This window comes from Pelophylax lessonae, assembly GCF_965119305.1.
Source record: "Pelophylax lessonae genome assembly, chromosome: 1".
In the NCBI taxonomy this organism is placed as follows: Eukaryota; Metazoa; Chordata; class Amphibia; order Anura; family Ranidae; genus Pelophylax; species Pelophylax lessonae.
Window position 1 is genome coordinate 591,252,598 of NC_138768.1, and position 17,894 is coordinate 591,270,491.

Here is a 17,894-nt window from a genome sequence, read left to right on the forward strand (position 1 = left end):
TTTTTGAAGAGATAATACATTTGAAAATATAGGAAATATTCCGACAAGGGGATGTTGAATTTAAGATAGATTTGGGAAGGGGGTTAGTGTTTTATTCTCAAAGATGTTTTCTATGGTTTAGATTCCACTTTGGTTCCAGCGTGTGAAGTTAATTTAGGGGATGGCAGTTTGGAAGTAGTAGAGTGGCAGAGGAATTTTGGTGGTGGGGGATGTACTACTTAGCTTGGCATAGGATGTATGTAGGGCTTTAACCTCCCTGGCGGTCTGATTAAGTCAGAATTTTTGTGCTAAAAGCGGTACATTGTTTTGCATGTAAATATGTTGTTTTATATTTTAGGCTTGTAATTCTTGGGAATAAACAAGAGTCTAGTAGACACCACGGGTATGATAAAGTTTGAAACATGAAGTCATAAATTATAATATAATAATAAATTTCATCAAAGTCTTCATTGTTTTCGAAGTGGAGATATTTCATTATGAGGGAGAATCTGTACTCTGACATGACCGTGCCAAAGAATGGAGTGGCAAGTAATGTATTGGTTGTCCAATACCACTTCTGCAGGGCTTTTCCCACCTCTCCCTGAAGAATTATTAGGCCCAGAAATTTCCAAATGTCATCTTTGGTCACTGGTTCCCACTTTCTGCATCTTGAAAATTTCTGATGTGTAGCCAATTGTTGCTCTTTGTGCCGGTTTGTCTCAGTAGTTATTTTTTCAATAACCTCATCGGTCATAAATAATTGTAGGTATGCCAAGGGGTTGTCATGGTCAACGTTAAATTTCATACCAGGTGCTCCAGTAAATGGGAATCTTGAGGGCTCTGCCTGATCTGTTCTACAGTCAATAGAGCACCAAGTTTGCACATCGCTGAGCTCGGTCGCAGAATCATCGCTGTCATCACTTTTAGTACCTGATGACGAATTTTCGCACGAATCGCTAACGGTCAGTTCTTCAAATAATTCCGATTCACCGTTGCTGTTTTCCAGTTCATCCAAAAGTGCTTTTGAGCTACTGTAAAAGAACGCTTTTGAACGCCATGGACGTTCTCAATTTTCCAGGCACAAAGTACCTGCCAGGTGAAAACCTGTGGTGAAATGGCATGATGCAAAGTTGTAATCCTAACAGATTACACTGTATCATGTCATTTGTTTTATTTTAATTTTTTTTTTCATCTCCCGTTGGTTCTACCCCCCTGTGTTGCGGCGCTCGCAGGGAAGGGAACCGCAAGTCAGGTGATGGCATCGGCCGAGCACACAGCGAGAGGACAGCCGGAGGATGGCTGGAGGAGGGTGGGGAGGACGCGGGGGATCGCAGTGGAAGGTAAGTTTGATTGTGGGGTAATCCCAAGTGTGGCTCAGGGTTACCGCTTTTGGCACTGTATATTAACCCGGAGCCACACTCGGGAATACCGCTAGGGAGGTTAATGGTTGCTTGTACTGCCAGATAAGGTGAGTTTGTGGGGAGGTGATCAAGGAAAGAGGCCAGAAGCAAGGTTTTAGTATCATATTCAGGTAGGGTGAGTGCTTCTAGTTGTGACTAGGGATGGACTTGATGTTCAAGTCGAATGTAAGTTCGACTTGAACATCAACTGTTCGTGTGTTCTCTGAACACACGAACAAATGAGGCGCTCGACGATGAGTGCCCCATAATTCACTGCACTGGTGCAGTGAATAAATTACTGATGATTGGCCAAAGCATGCACATGACCTGTATGCTTGGGCCAATGACAGCACAGTGTCCTGTCAGAGCCATGATTGGCCAAAGGCAGGCTGACTTTAGCCAATTATGCCTCACAGGGGTAAGTTCACGCCCCACACTATATAAAGCTGCTGCTTACATGGCAGCCTTGTATAGTGTATGATAATAGAGGTTAGGCAGGTAGTTAGTGGATAGTGAGTTGAGTTAGTTTAGTGCAGTCAGTGTAGTGAACAGGCATACCCATATTTTATAATGTATAGATATGTTGTAGTCCTGGGTCCCCTCTCAGTGCTCCCCAAGTTTTGTGTCCCTGTCACTGTTCGTGAGCAGTGCCATGCCAAGCTGACCAAGATTTCCCATAGATGCCAATGTTAGACAGGGAGCAGTGTCATGTGAAGCTGACTGAGATTTCCCCTAGACACCAATGTTATAGATAGGGAGCAATGCCATGTCAAGCTGACCGATATTTCCTATAGAACCCAATAAGCACTGAAAGCTGAAAATTGGTCTAGGCAGGAAGGGGGTTTAAAGTGCCCTGTATTTAAGTGGTTAAGGGCAACCCTATGACAGAATAAAAAAAAATGGTGTGGGGTCCCCCTCACAAATCCATACCAGGCCCTTTGGGTCTGTTACAGATTTCAAGGTGAACTACATGCCAAAATGTAAAAAAAAAACAGCGTGGGTTCCCCCCCCCCCAAAAACAAAACATACCAGACCCTTTTCCGAGCAAGCAGACTGGCTAGCCAGGATGGGGGGGGGGGGGGTGAGTGAGCGCCCCCCCCTCCTGAACCATACCAGGCCACTTGCCCTCAACATGGGGAGGATGCTTTGGGGTGCCCCCCAAAGCACCTTGTCTTCATGTTGATGAGGACAAGAGCCTCCTACGGACAACCCTGGGCTGTGGTTGTTGGGGTCTGTGGTTGGGGGGCTTATCGTAATCTGGAAGCCCCCTTTAACAAGGGGGCCCCCAGATCCTGCCCCCCCCCTATGTGAATAGATATCGGTTACATTGTACCCCTACCCATTCACCAAAAAAGTGAACAAAAAAATAAATAAACACAAAAGTCAGTTTTTGACAAGTCATTTATTAAAAAATAAAAATAAAAAAATAGTGTCCTCCAATGTAAATCCATCTCCAATCACATCACCCCCACACCCGAAATATAGAAAAAAAAATAAAAAGATGCTCACACTTCTTCACACGCCTCCTGTGTAATGAGCTGTTTGTGACAGCTCTTTTATAGAAAAGGGGCGAGGACAACCCGCCCCCTTCTGACATCCCGAGCACCCCATAATGCACTGCACCAGTGCAGTGAATAAATCACTGATGTGAAATCAGAAGTGGTGGTGCCACCGGATGATGTAACCGGGTGCCCCCACCCCTTTCCTATAAAAGAGCTGTCACAGCTCATTACGCGGGAGCTTATTTTTTTTCAATTTTTCAGGTACGGCGGGCGATGTGATTGACGATGGATTTACATCGGGGACACTATTTTTATTTTTTTATTTTTTAATAAAGGACTTGTCCAAAACTGGCTTTTTTGTTTATTTTTTTTTGTACAGTTTTTTGGTAAATAGGCAGGGGTACCATGTACTCGATATCCATTCACATGGGGGGCTGGGATCTGGGGGCCGCCTTGTTAAGATTCCAGATTACGATAAGCCCCCCACCCACAGACCCCCGACAACCACAGCCCAGGGTTGTCCGGAAGAGACTCTTGTCCCCATCAAACTGGGAACAATGTGCTTTGGGGGGTACCCCAAAGCACCCTCCCCATGTTGAGGGCAAGCGGCCTGATATGGTTCAGGAGGGGGGGGCGCTCGCTCGTCCCCCTCCATCCTGGCCAGCCAGGCTGCTTGCTTGGATAAGGGTCAGGTATGAATTTTGGGGGGACCCCACTCCATTTTTTTTCAATTTTGTCATGGGGTTCACCTTAAAATCCGTACCACACCCGAAGGGCCTGGTATGGACTGGTTGGGGACCCCACGCCATTTTTTTTTTCATTTTTTTAATCTGTATTGCCAGGAGCCGACAATACATTACAGCTGCGAACAAGTTTAAATGACATTTTTTTCTTTAGGAATGTCAGTATTGCTGCAACAGGCTACATACATCGTACAAATGCACCACTTAGCACATGAAGGGGACCCCCCAGGCACGATATTTAAAGGATTTTTTCATTTTTATTGTTTCACTTTAGGCATTATTAAAATCACTGATCCTGTAAAAACGATCCTTTTAAAAAATGTTTTTTGCATTGATGCATGTCCCCCGGGGCAGTACCCAGGTCCCCATACAATTTTCATGGCAATAACTTGCATATAAGCCTTTAAAATGAGTACTTTTGATTTTTCATGTTCGTGTCCTATAGACTTTAGCAGGGCCGGACTGGGGACAAAAACCAGCCCTGGAAATAATTTCATACCAGCCCCATAACATTATTATACCAACCCAACAGCTTAACGTCACCTCACCCTGTTTTCAGGTGATCATAGATTGTATTACATCCCCATCTATAAAAGAGATATGGAGCACATACCGCTCGTCACTAAGATTCCCAATATACCCTCTGTATCCCCTTCCAGTAAACGTTCATACTAGTGATTGACCGATATAGGTTTTTCGTTGCCAATACCGATCTTTTAGCCAATGCATATCGGTATCGGATGATATTTTTGTACATTTAAAATGTTTTATTTTTTTTTTTTAAAAGTACTTTTGTGGAGGGATCTGGGAAAGGAGGAACCCCTCCTCTGCACTTAAATGCATTCAAAACGCCAAGTTTGGCTGTTTTGAATGCCGTCATTTTTTTTAATCTGGCGCCAGACAGTACCCGGAAGTGATATTACTCATGACATCACTTCCGGGGTTTTGCGTGAAGACCCAATCAGAGCCCAATCAATCATGTGGCTTTGATCGGGTATTCGACAGCCGTGCAGGCTGGTTGCCCAGGTCTCCCAGTGGGACAGGAGACCTGGACGAGCCGTGGAAGGCTCCCCTCCCGCTCCTTGTAACGACAGCCGAGTGGCTTCTCAGCATCGGTTGTCATTATAAACAGCTGACCGTCGGCTATGAACGCCGGTACCGGGGTGACGCCTCAAGCTGCAGGCATCACTCCGGTAAACGCACTTTCCGGAAATATCGGCAATATTGGCCACCTCCGATATATCGGGGAAAGTGCATATCTTTGCTGATAATCGTGTCTAACGTAGCACTGAGTCTCTAAAGCAGGGGTAGGCAACCTATAAAAGATGGAGATCTACCTGAACAACATTGAAGAGATCAAAGATCACCGGGGTGCAGAGCTACCTTTTTTAGAATCCCCTTTTTATCATTTATTTTTTTTCAAATTAACTAGCAAATCCATAATAAAAATTGGCATAAAGAAAACCCTGAAAAAACTACTAAAACTAATGTCACTGTAAAAATATAAACTTAGCCTACCTTAAAAGTTAGCTTCAGTGAGAATCTCGTCATTCACTTTCATTCACATTTTTTTTGTCTAGTCTGGGGGGGTAATTGGTTGCCCCCACAAGTCAGATGCCGGAGTCCATCATGAAGGCAGAACATCTGGTACTGCAAGCGGATTTTCTTGATTAGTTTCAAGCCTGGCTATGTGCTCTGATTTCTGGCCAGTGTCAGTAGTATGTAGGGCAGTGTAAAGGGGTCAGTAGTATGTAGGGCAGTGTACAGAGGTCAGTAGTATGTAGGGCAGTGTACAGAGGTCAGTAGTATGTAGAGCAGCGTACAGAGGTCAGTAGGATGTAGAGCAATGTAAAGGGGTCAGTAGTATGTAGGGCAGTGTACAGAGGTCAGTAGGATGTAGTGCAGTGTACAGAGGTCAGTAGTATGTAGGGCAGTGCACAGAGGTCAGTAGTATGTAGGGCAGAGTACAGGGGTCAGTAGGATGTAGTGCAGTGCACAGAGGTCAGTAGTATGTAGGGCAGGGCACAGAGGTCAGTAGTATGTAGGGCAGTGTACAGGGGTCAGTAGTATGTAGGGGAGTGTACAGAGGTAGCATATAGGGCAGTGTACAGAGGTCATCAGTATGTAGGGCTGGGGTAAGGGGGCACAGTACTACGGGATCAGAAGGGCACCGTGCAGGGGGGGGGGGTCAGGAGGGCAGGGTATTGGGGGGTCAGGATGGCTGGAGTGTCAAGAGGGCATGGCACCGGGGGGACAGGAGGATATGGTATTGGGGGGATCAGGAGGGCTGGGGTGTCAAGAAAACTGGGGTGTCAAAAGGGCATGGTGCTATGGTGTCAGAAGGCCATGGGGCTGGGGGTCAGGAGAGCATGGCACTGGGGTTCAGGAGGGCGTGGTGCTGGGTGTTCAGGAGGGCATGGCTTTGGGGGGGGTCAGGAGGGCATGGCGCTGGGAGTTCAGGAGGGCATGGCGCTGGGAGTTCAGGAGGGCATGGCGCTGGGAGTTCAGGAGGGCATGGCACTGGGGTTCAGGAGGGCATGAGGCTGGGGGTCAGGAAGGTATGGCGCTGGGGGTCAGGAGGGCATGGCAGGGGGAGCTCAGGAGAGCATGGCCCTGGGGTTCAGGAGAGCAAGGCGCTGGGGTTCAGGAGGGCATGGCGCTGGGGGTCAGGAGGGCATGGCGCTGGGGGTCAGGAGGGCATGGCGCTGGGGGTTAGGAGGGCATGGCGCTGGGGGTTCAGGAGGGCATGGCGCTGGGTGTTCAGGAGAACATGGCGCTGGGGGTAGGGAGGGCATGGTGCTGGGGGTCAGTAGCATGGCACTGGGGGTTCAGGTGGGGCATGGTGCCGGGGGTCTGGAGGGGATGGCACTGGGGTTCAGGAGGGCATGGGCATGGCACTGGGTGTTCAGGTGGGGCATGGCGCCGGGGGTCTGGAGGGGATGGCACTGGGGTTCAGGAGGGCATGGCACTGGGGGTTCAGGTGGGGCATGGCGCCGGGGGTCTGGAGGGGATGGCACTGGGGTTCAGGAGGGCATGGGTATGGCACTGGGGGTTTAGGTGGGGCATGGCGCCGGGGGTCTGGAGGTGATGGCACTGGGGTTCAGGAGAGCATGGGTATGGCACTGGGGGTTTAGGTGGGGCATGGCGCCGGGGGTCTGGAGGTGATGGCACTGGGGTTCAGGAGGGCTGGGGTGTTAGAAGGGCACGGATGTCTTTTACTGCAGAGTGGGGTTGGGGTAAAGAAGGTGCAGTGGCAAACCCACATGACATATCTTGGCTCTGAGTCATGTGTTGCCTTCCCACCTGGCATCACCCAAAAACCCTTAGGATCGGGGAGGAGGGACTGTGGGGATGAGTGCAGAGGGAGGGATCATAATCGGCGTGCCCGTGACAGTTACCAGTCGGGTCGCACTCGCAGCCTCGCCCGCACGCTCAGCCAGCCTCCCTCCACTGACTCAGCTAGTCAATTTTCCCGCCGCTGAGCCGTCCCGCCCCCGTGACCGTCGGCGTCCTGACGGCTCACAGCGGCTGACGTCACACAGTGATTAAAGCGGCGCTGCGGCGGCCCTTAAAGCGGCGATGCGGCTGCGCCGGCCTTAAAGCGGCGATGCGGCTGCGGCGGCCCTTAAAGCGGCGATGCGGCTGTGCCGGCCTTAAAGCGGCGATGCGGCTGCGGCGGCCCTTAAAGCGGCCCCAGGGCCAGCGGCCCACCGGGAAACCTCCCGGTATCCCGCTAGGCCAGTCCGGCCCTGGACTTTAGTAGAGTTTGCATGTTCGCTAGAACATTTTCCCTGTTTGAGATGTTTTGGTGCGAACCGAACAGGGGGGTGTTCGGCCCATCACTAGTTGTGACCATTGTTTTTAGGGGGGATTGGTCCACCAGAATTTAGCTTGATCTAATAGCGATGCTATGTAGTAATGATATAGGTTGGGGACTGAGATACCTTCCACTGTAGTATGCTTTTCCAATATGGAGAAGGCACATCTAGGCTTTTTCCCTTTCCAGATATATTTAGTTAGCAAAGATTGGAGTATATTGAAATAACGCTTGGGGATAATTATGGGTAAGGTGTGGATTATATACAATAGTTTGGGGAGTATAATCATTTTAAATGCTGCTATTCTCCCTAATGTCGATAGTTCTTTGTTTTTTAAATGTTACAATTCCTTGGAAAGATTATCAAGAAAAGGAAGAAAGTTTAATGTAAATTGTTTCCCTGACTGCAGTGGTATCAGAATGCCTAGAAACAACAGGTTGGAGTCTGTCCAATTATAGGGGAAGCGTGATTGGAGTAGAGTTTAGAGTGGTGGGGTATATTGATGCCTAAGATTTGGGATTTACTACTGTGTACTTTATAATAGAATACAGATGATTTGATAGGGTCAGTGATGGCTAAAATAACATCATCGGCAAATAATCCTATTTTATTGTGAAAAGGACCTGTTTGTATACCAGGAATTTGTTGACGAGGATCTGATTAGGTGTGCCAGGGGTTCCATAATTACTGCAAAAATGAGCGGAGAGAGTTAGTAACCTTGCCTAATCCCCTTTGTAATAGAAAATTCTTAGGATAAAGCTCCAGCGGAATAGACTTTAACTGATGGATTGGAGTAAAGGGCCATTATGGCCGATTTAATTGGGCCATTAAGTCCGAACTTTCAAAGGACCGCTTCAAGGTATCCCCAGTGAACCGGGTCGAAGGGTTTTTTTGCATCTAGGGCTAAAAATATCGAGAAGACTGAAGAAGACTGACTGAAGAAGACTGAAAATTATGCTAGTAGCGTCAGGAGCATGTTGGTTTTTTAATAAAACCTACTTGGTCGGGTGGATTAAGGAGAGTAGTATGTCGATCAATCAGGGAGATAGGAATTTGGTGTATATCTTAATATCTGGGTTTAGTAAAGAAATTGGTCAATAACTAGATAGAAGGGTGATATCTTTGCCTGGTTTAGGGATGGTAGATACTATGGCTTGCAGCATGTCTTTAGGAAATGTTCCAGTCTCGAGTGCTGCATTGAAGATTTTTGCCAGGTGTGGGGAGAGAATTTCAGAGAATTTCTGGTAATACTCATTTGGAAAGCCATCTATTCCTGGGGCTTTGGATGTGGGGAGAGTACAGATTGTTTTAGCAATTTCAGCCAGAGTGAAGGAGCGAGATATTAGTTGAAGATGCTCCGTATCTAGGGATGGCAGTTTTAGCGGTCTAAGGAAGTCTTGGATCTGTTGTGTGTTGGGTTGGGGGGTGGATGAGTCTTGTGCCAGATTGAAGAGTTTTGAGTAATAGTCTCTAAAAATCTGTACTATTCGGGCTGGGGCATGGTGGGTAGTACCCAATTCGGGGTCAGTGAGATTTTGTATTCTAGAGGCTAATCTTTTACCCTTGATGCGTCGTGCTAGTAAGGTACCTGCTTTTATTGTTTAGTGCATACGAATTTGCTTTAAGGATCTTAATATTTATTAACTTTTTATTTTGTAAGTTATGTTATGTTTGTGACCGCTCATGATGATTTTTGAGTATTTTCTGTGATAAAATAATTTTGATAATTTTGCATGGGGTGGGATGGGGGGCCTGTCAGGTAGGCTGTACGGGGCCCCAGGATTCCTAGCGGCAGCCCTGGGGGGCACCTCTCTTGCTGCTCATAAAAGTACTCCCGCAGCGAATCCAGTAGTACTTCCACGGGAACACTTTTATGTAAAAGAAAACACCAGGGTAATGGCAGCAATCTGCTGCCATAATACTGGTATTTAATGTCAAAGTGTTGACGTAAAACTGCGGCGGGCGGTCCGGAAGTGGTTAAAGGAATTTTCCATTTTTATTGTTTCACTTAGAGAATCATTAAAATCACTGCTCCTTTAAAAACTATCATTTAAGAAAAACAAATTAATACATGTCCCCCAAGGCAGCACCCAGGTCCCAATAGACTTTTTATGGCAATAACTTAGATATAAGCCTGTGAAATTAAGACTTTTGACTTTTCATGTTCGTGCCCCATAGACTTTAATAGAGTTCGTATGTTCACTAGAACTTTTTCCCTGTTCTGGTGCGAACCGAACTGGGGGTTTGTTCGACCCATCCCTACTGAGCAGCCCTAAAAAATCAACTCCTGCTCTTTTGAGCCAACTAAATTTACCTAGCAGCCCACTTTACTTTAGGAAAATGCTACATACACTATATGAGAGCAGCTACTGTATATATCTGCATTTCTATCTACCCAGTCCTGAGATTTACTCAGCTCTGTCACAAGCAAAGTCTACTTTTAGATAGGACAGGAGACCTGATTTTTCTTCACTGAAGTCAAGTAACACTTACAGGTCTTGTCCCCCAACCAGTCTATAACTGTAAAACAGAAGTAGAAAACAGATGAGGTCCTCTGTAACCCTGCTCTCCTTTTTTTATACTGATACTTAAACTAATCTCATTAAAAAAAAAAAAAAATGGTGTGTTAAAAGGAAGAACTGCATTAGTCTGTATCTTTTATAGCCACATAGAGTCCAACTTTAGGCTCTGTTCACATTGGCATATTGAATCCTGAGCAGAATCACCGAAATGCTGCCTGTGATCCCGAATCATTGCAAATTGAGGGACGCCAGTGTGATTTCCGGGACTTGCTATGGCATCCCAAATGCGGTGCAATTTTGCAGCGATTGTCGCCCGTCGAATCACAGTAAAATCGTGAAAACAGAATCCCGGGACAACTGTCGCCCAAAAAAAGTACAAGAACTTATTTTGGGTGACAGGCGTCCTGCGATTCTGTTTGCATTATTTTACCACGATTTGTTGGGCGACAATTCCGGCAAAATCGTGCAGCTTTTAGGGTGCCATTGCAAGTCACGGGAATTGCACGGGCATCCAGTGATTTGCAATGATTCGGGATTGCGGGCAGGATCGTGGCGATTCTGCCCGCGATCTGATACACCAGTATGTGAATGGAGCCTCAAGCCTAAAACATGTCCCTGGCTCTTCCACACCTTTTGTTGTTGTTAAATGCTGTTTTAAAAAAAAAGCCTTTTTTACTTACCTAACATGTAACCAAACTGATTCCTAACTGAAACTGCTGCTGGAGAGGCAGGGAAGTGCTTGCACCATTAAAGCATAATAATGGGCAACATATAAAATCGTATATTAATTTCTACATTGTCTTTCAATTATCTTTAGCCTACTCCTATGTTGCATTACTCAGTCTGAACAATCTTGAAGTTTGTAAACTTTCTTTGTGAAGATCCTCATACATCCCCCCCCCCCCCCCCCCCAGCCAGAAGAAGCTGGTAGCACTGGTATTTAAATTTAATTTTTTTCAGTAACTTTTTTAGCAGAATATGAATGTTACAATTATATCTTGAAACTTTAAGACCTCTTTGCTATAGCACAATATATGATTAATGTATAATAGTTTTGTTTTTCAGTATAATACAATAATTTTATGAGAGAAATAGAACTATCGTTTTTTTTTTACTTTAAGTCCCGGTTCACACTGAGGCGACCTGTGAGGCGACCTGGTCGCCTCACAGGTCGCCATAGGTCGCCTCCCATAGGGAAGCTGCGGACCCGTTATAATAGGAGCGACACAAGTCGCTCCGACTTAGAAAAAGGGTCCGGAGCTTCTTTGGGGCGACCCGGAGGCGACCGCCATAGACTTCAATGTTATGAAGTCCGTGGCGGCCGCTCCGAGGTCGCGGCGCGCTGCTCGCACCGCAACCTCGGAGGTCGCCTCCCGAAGTCGGATCACCCCTATGTGAACGGGGCCTAATTGTGTGAAACATACTTAAATTTGTTTTTGGTGGAAACAATGCTATTTATTTTTGTAAAATATGTGCCCACAACTTAAAAAGAACTAAAGAATGCACTGCTTTAACTCTGTTGTCATATTTGTGCTTCTACACTAAACAGCGCAGTAAACAAGTTAATCAAGTTTGCTACTTCTGGATGGGTAATATTTGAAAATGCAGTAAATCTGTAAATCCTTGATAGAATTTATCTAAGTTAATTCTTATCTTATTATTGAAACAGCATTGCTAATCTTACATTATTACTTTGTACAAGAAAAACGGTGGTGAATCTGCACAATGCTGTATTTTAATGATAAAGATTAAAAAATATATCATGTGAGAAGTCTGGCAATTTACAATCTTGATTTGATTAAACAGCACATAAATTTAGATCCTTTATATCAAAATCCAGAACGCATGAATGTTGTCTGACCCTCTGTCTAGCATAATACACTTACTCACTGATCTCTTACTATATCATTAAGTGTAAAACTAATGTTCCTTGGGATTAGTATTTCCTGACTTAAATGACATGTATCATGTTTTTATATGCATATACACTATATTACCAAAAGTATTGGGACACCTGCCTTTACACGCAGATGAACTTTGATAGCATCCCAGTCTTAGTCCGTAGGGTTCAGTATTGAGTTGGCCCACCCTTTGCAGCTATAACAGCTTCAACTTCTCTAGGGAGGCTGTCCACAAGGTCTAGGAGTGTATCTTTGGGAATGTTTCACCATTCTTCCAGAAGTGCATTTGTGGGGTCAGGCACTGATGTAGGACGAGAAGGCCTGGCTCACAGTCTGCGCTCTAATTTATCCCAAAGGTGCTCTATCAGGTTGGGGTCAGGGCTATGTGCAGGCCAGTCAAGTTCCTCCACCCCAAACTCACTCATCTATGTTTTTATGTTGTTTGTGCACTGGTGCGCAGTCATGTTGAAACAAGAAGGGGCCATCCCTAAACTGTTCCCACAAAGTTGGGCCCATGAAATTGTCAAAAATGTCTTGGTATGCTGATGCTGTAAGAGTTCCCTTCACTGGAACTAAGGGGCCAAGCCCAACCCCTGGAAAAAAAAAACCCACACTATAATCCCCCCTCCACCAAATGATTTAGACCAGTGCATAAAGCAAGGTCCATAAAGACATAGATGAGCGAGTTTGGGGTGGAGGAACTTAACTGGCCTGCACCTCAACCAGACAAAGCACCTTTGGGATAAATTAGAGCAAAGACCGTGAGCCAGGCCTTTTTTCCACATTAGTGCTTGACCTCACAAATGCGCTTTTGGAAGAATGGTCAAACATTTCCATAGACACACTCCTAAATGTTTTGTACAGTCTTCTTAGAAGAGTTGAAGCTGTTATAGCTGCAAAGGGTGGGCCAACTCAGACTGGGATGCCATTAAAGTTCATGTGCGTGTAAAGGCAGGTGTCCCAATACTTTTGGTAATATAGTGTATTTATCAAAAGGAGTGAATAAAAAATCTATACAGTATATCACTGTGTTTCAGTGAGTGGTGCAAAAAACTGCTTACAACTTCACTAACCAACATAGTGTCAAATTGGCCAGATAGGCAGAGCTTCCCCTTATGGGTGATCCCCACTTTAACTAAGAATTAGTTGCCGTATTGGAGACAACTTGAGACTTAGACAGCAGTCAGATGTAGGCTGCCTAGACAGGCCTGCATCAGCATATTTCACTGGGTGTTCCTTGCTATTAAGTAATCTTCATGAAAATGGCATTCATCTCTAAATGGAGGTGAAAACTATTTTGTGAATTTATATTGCCTCATATTTTACACTAGAGAAGGAGAGAGAAAGGAGAAAAGTAGCTGCAAATACACTCCTAAGCCACATTTTTCATCCATGTTTAGGCGCATCAAGTGTTTAGGTGTTTATTTGTTTCATTGGCCAGAATATTTTTTTGTTTACTACGTTTTTATTGAGAAAATATCAAAGCAGTACACAGTTGAAACAAACATAACGAAAAAAGAAAAAACAAAAAAAACATCCCCACACATGGGGGCAGATATGTAACACATTAGGAGTATGAACAACAAAAGTTGTGTAAACAAAGATGGAGGTTAAGAAGCATAACCAGCAAGCAATAAGCCAAAAGTATAAAACCCAAGCCAGACGTACAGGTCTCATGTCTAGCCAGAACCACTGTGTGCAAGGTATATGAAATATGAAAATGGAACCAGACCATGGTGGGCAATTAGCACACAATTACTAGGTGTTACCAGGAAAGAATGAAAAAATAGAGAAAAGAGAAATAGAGGGGAAGAGTATAGAGAGAGGAGAGTCGGGGGGGGTTGTAATCCCTCCCGGCTCAGCATGGTGAGCTAGAGCATTTCTTTTCAGGAGCCAATAGACAAATAGTCAGGATAATCTTGAGAATGTGTAAAGGACAACCAGCACAGGATATTAATTTAGTCTGCCCATTGAAATGAAAAAACGCTCAAGTGCTAAAAGCACCTAGTAATGACGCATGTTTAGATACATTTACACGTGTTTACCCGCATTTAGGCAATTCACACTCTCCTGACCACACAAGTGATGTTTTTTTTTCCTGCTTCTAAACTCCTCTAAATGCCTATGTGTGCATGGTCACATAGTTACATAGTTACATAGTTAGTGAGGTTAAAAAAGACATCAGTCCATCCAGTTCAACCTATGATGTGTGTGTGTGTTTGCTTTTAACCGTACATTGTATACCCCTGTATGTTGTGGTCTCTAAGGTGCCCATCTAATAGTTTTTTGAAACTATCAATGCTTCCTGCTGATACGACTGCTTGTGGAAGAGAATTCCACATCCTTACCGCTCTTACAGTGAAGAAACTCTTACGCATTTTAAAGTTAAACCGCCTTTCCTCTAGTTTTAGTGAGTGGCCACGTGTCTTATTGTATTCCCTTACTCTGAATAGTTTGTTCCTTATGCTAGGGTCGCCAGTACAGTATTTGTACATTTATATCATATCCCCCCTCAATCGTCTCTTCTCCAGAGAGAATAGGTTCAGTGCTTCTAGTTTTTTCTCATAGCTGATGCCCTCCATTCCCCTAATTATTTTTGTTGCCCTTCTCTGGACTCTTTCAAATTCCAGCACGTCCTTCCTGAGGACCGGTGCCCAGAACTGGGCAGCATACTCCAGACTGTGGCCGGACCAGAGTCTTGAAGAGCGGGAGAATAATCTCTTTATTTCTGGAGTGAATCCCCTTTTTTATACATCCCAGTATTCTGTTGGCTTTGCTTGCAGCGGCTTGGCATTGCATGCCACTGCCAAGCCTGTTGTCTACCAGTACCCCCAAGTCTTTTTCCATCTTAGACTCAACCAGAGGTTCCCCCCCTAGTGAGTAGCTTGCTTTCTGGTTTCTGGCCCTCAAGTGCATTACTTTACATTTTTCAACATTAACCACTTAAGCCCCGGAGGATTTGGCTGCTAAAGGACCAGGGGTTTTTTTGCGATTTTTTACTGCGTGACTTTAACGGACAATTGCGCGGTCCTGCGACGCTGTACCTAAACGAATTTGACGTCCTTTTTTTCCCACAAACAGAGCTTTCTTTTGGTGGTATTTGATCACCTGTGCGATTTTTTGATCACGCGCTATAAACAAAAAAAGAGCGTAAATTTTGCAAAAATAACAATATTTTTCACATTTTTTTATATGAAATTCCCCAAAAAAAAAAGTAAAAATCAAAATTTTTTAACATTTTTCGGCCAATTTGTTTTATGCTACCTATGTTTGGTAAAAAAAAAATCGCAAAAAGCGTATTTTGATTGGTTTGCGCAAAAGTTATCGCGTTTACTAACAAAGGGAAAGATTTTTGTCATTTTTGGTGTTTTTTTTTTTAACGCGTAATGGCGGCGATCTGCGATTTTTTTTTCGGTACTGCGACATTGCGGCGGACAGATCGGACCCTTGACTGACATTTTTGACACTTTTGGGGTTACCAGTGACATTACTGCAGTAATCAGTGCTATACATATGCACTGTTACTGCAAAAATGACACTGGCAGGGAAGGGGTTAACTTTATTGGACAGGGAGGGGTTAAGTGTGTCCTAGGGGCGTGCTTCTAACTGTGTAGGGACATTCCTATTGGTGTAAAAGCAAAGATCCACCGTTCTACATAGTAGAACGGACAGATCTTCACTTTTACACAGGGAGAACTGACAGGCAGCTTGTTTACACAAGCTGCTCTGTCTTTCTCCCTTCACAGGAGCGATAGCAGTGTGACTGGCGGACATCGAGTCCGCCGGTCACACGCACTGACTTGCCTGTGAACGAGCCGCGGCGGGCACGCGCCTCGGCGGGCGCGCACCCGCCCGCGATAGGCTCGCAAGTCAGTGAGAGGCGAGTGACGTACCGATACGTCACTCTGCCTGGCCGGGGCTGACCGCCGCAGTATATAGTCGTGCGGCGGTCGGCAACCGGTTAAACCTCATCTGCCATGTAGTTGCCCACTCTGTTATTTTGTTCAGGTCCGCTTGTAAGGTTTCCACATCCCGCTTAGAAGATATTGGCAAGCTTAGTTTAGTATCATCCGCAAATACTGAGATTGTACTAGATATCCCCTCCTCTAGATCATTTATGAATAAATTAAACAGGATTGGTCCCAGGACCGAACCCTGGGGGACCCCACTTTCCACACCCGCCCAATCCGAGAACTCCCCATTAATCATCACCCTCTGGACTCTCCCCTGGAGCCAGTTCTCTATCCAGGTACTCACCTTATGGTCCATACCTACCTTCCTTAGTTTGTACAGTAAGCGTTTGTGGGGAACGGTGTCAAAGGCCTTTGCAAAGTCCAGATACATAGGTTAACATAGAGGGGAGTTTAGAAACAGAGAAAAAAAAAAAAGCTTACATGCCTGAATAAGCAGCAATTTTGAGCTTGACATTATATTTATTAAATACCTTATACAATTTTTAGCCACAGCTAAGCTGAGTAAAATGTATCATTTGGAATTGCCAGCCTGACATGTGAGCTCTTTCAGTTGGTCATTGGTCTGCCTATTTGATAGACATAATAACAGCCCAAATGGCAGGCTGACAACACTGCTGCTAATTGCCAGATACTGGCTTTCCATTATTATCCTGGCCATGCGCTAGCTGAAAATTGTTCGAAAATCTGTCATTAGGTCCATTCGTTCGTTTTTCGTCAAGTTAATGGGCACAAATAGAAAATCGCTTTTAACTTTTTAGATCTGAAAAATCGAAGGAACAGTTTGGAAAATTCTGCCGAATGAACAATAAATTAAAGGTTAATGCGTTTCTCGACCAAACTGTTTTCACTATGTATCTGTGACAAAATTAACAAAAAACTGATTCATTTATGTCCATTGAATGATTTATCGATCAAAATTTGATCATTACATGATGGAACGATCGTCTGCTCTCTCGGCCGAGTGTTCATTTTTCGTATAGTGTATGGCCAGCATTACCCTGCAACAGGAAGTGTTATTACTGATAGAATCTCTGTGTAAGAAACTTTGAAACAAAGTCATGAAAAAATGTGCCTAAGATTTTTTTTTTAAACGTGATGGGAAACATACTAAAAAATAGAATACACTTTCAAAACAAACTTTTTTACACTTTAAAACAAAGGTTTTAAGTTAGTAAACAAAATTAATTAGGTTTTTTTTGTAGGTATTTCATTGTAATTTTCTCATGAGTTTTAATTTTTATTTTTCTAAAAACCTTGACAAATGCCTGATCTGAAAGAGATTTTTTCTTTGCCACAACAGTAACAAAACTGTAGGAAATGCACATATATTCCCAAATAAAGCTGCAATGAGCAGTCATTTATCTTGTACCATTTACTTTAGTGTGAAATAAACCTTTTAACCTCTTTTGCAAAGTGGGCAAGGTTTATAAGCACTGATCTATTGTAAGTGACATTCACTATCTCACTTTCCCCTTATTTGCACTATTAAGGAAAGGTAATCAGGTTAACTAAATTGAGGGATACAAAGTGCTGAAGCACTTAGGGAAAGCAATCGCTTCTTTCTTTCACATGCTCATTCTTTGCATTAAATGTAAAAGCAACTCGTTTTTTTTTTTTTTCATGTTCTTTGTTTTTTTATTTTGTGCAAAGCACCAGATCCTAAATATGAAACTTTTTAAAATAATAATAATGTTGACTGGAAATTGATCAGTTAAAGTGCTCAGACATGATGGTATCAGGTTCACATATAGTTGTTAAAGGTGAACTCTGGGATAAGAAATAATTTTCTAAATACTTGAGTCATGTGTATTCTTTCTAGTACCTGGGTGTGCTTTCTTCGAGATGTGCTCAGTAATCCAGTGTGAAAATTTGCCCCTGCGCAGGAGCTTCCTTGTGCAGGATGACTTGTCTCCGCCCCTCCTGTATTTTTCTGCCGGTAGCCTGTAGTGGGTGGGCCTGCTAGGCCCCCTCCCACCGCTCTGCTCTAAGCACAGCCTACATACAGCACAGTGATGATGTCAATAATACTTTTACAAGGTAATCATTTGGATTATA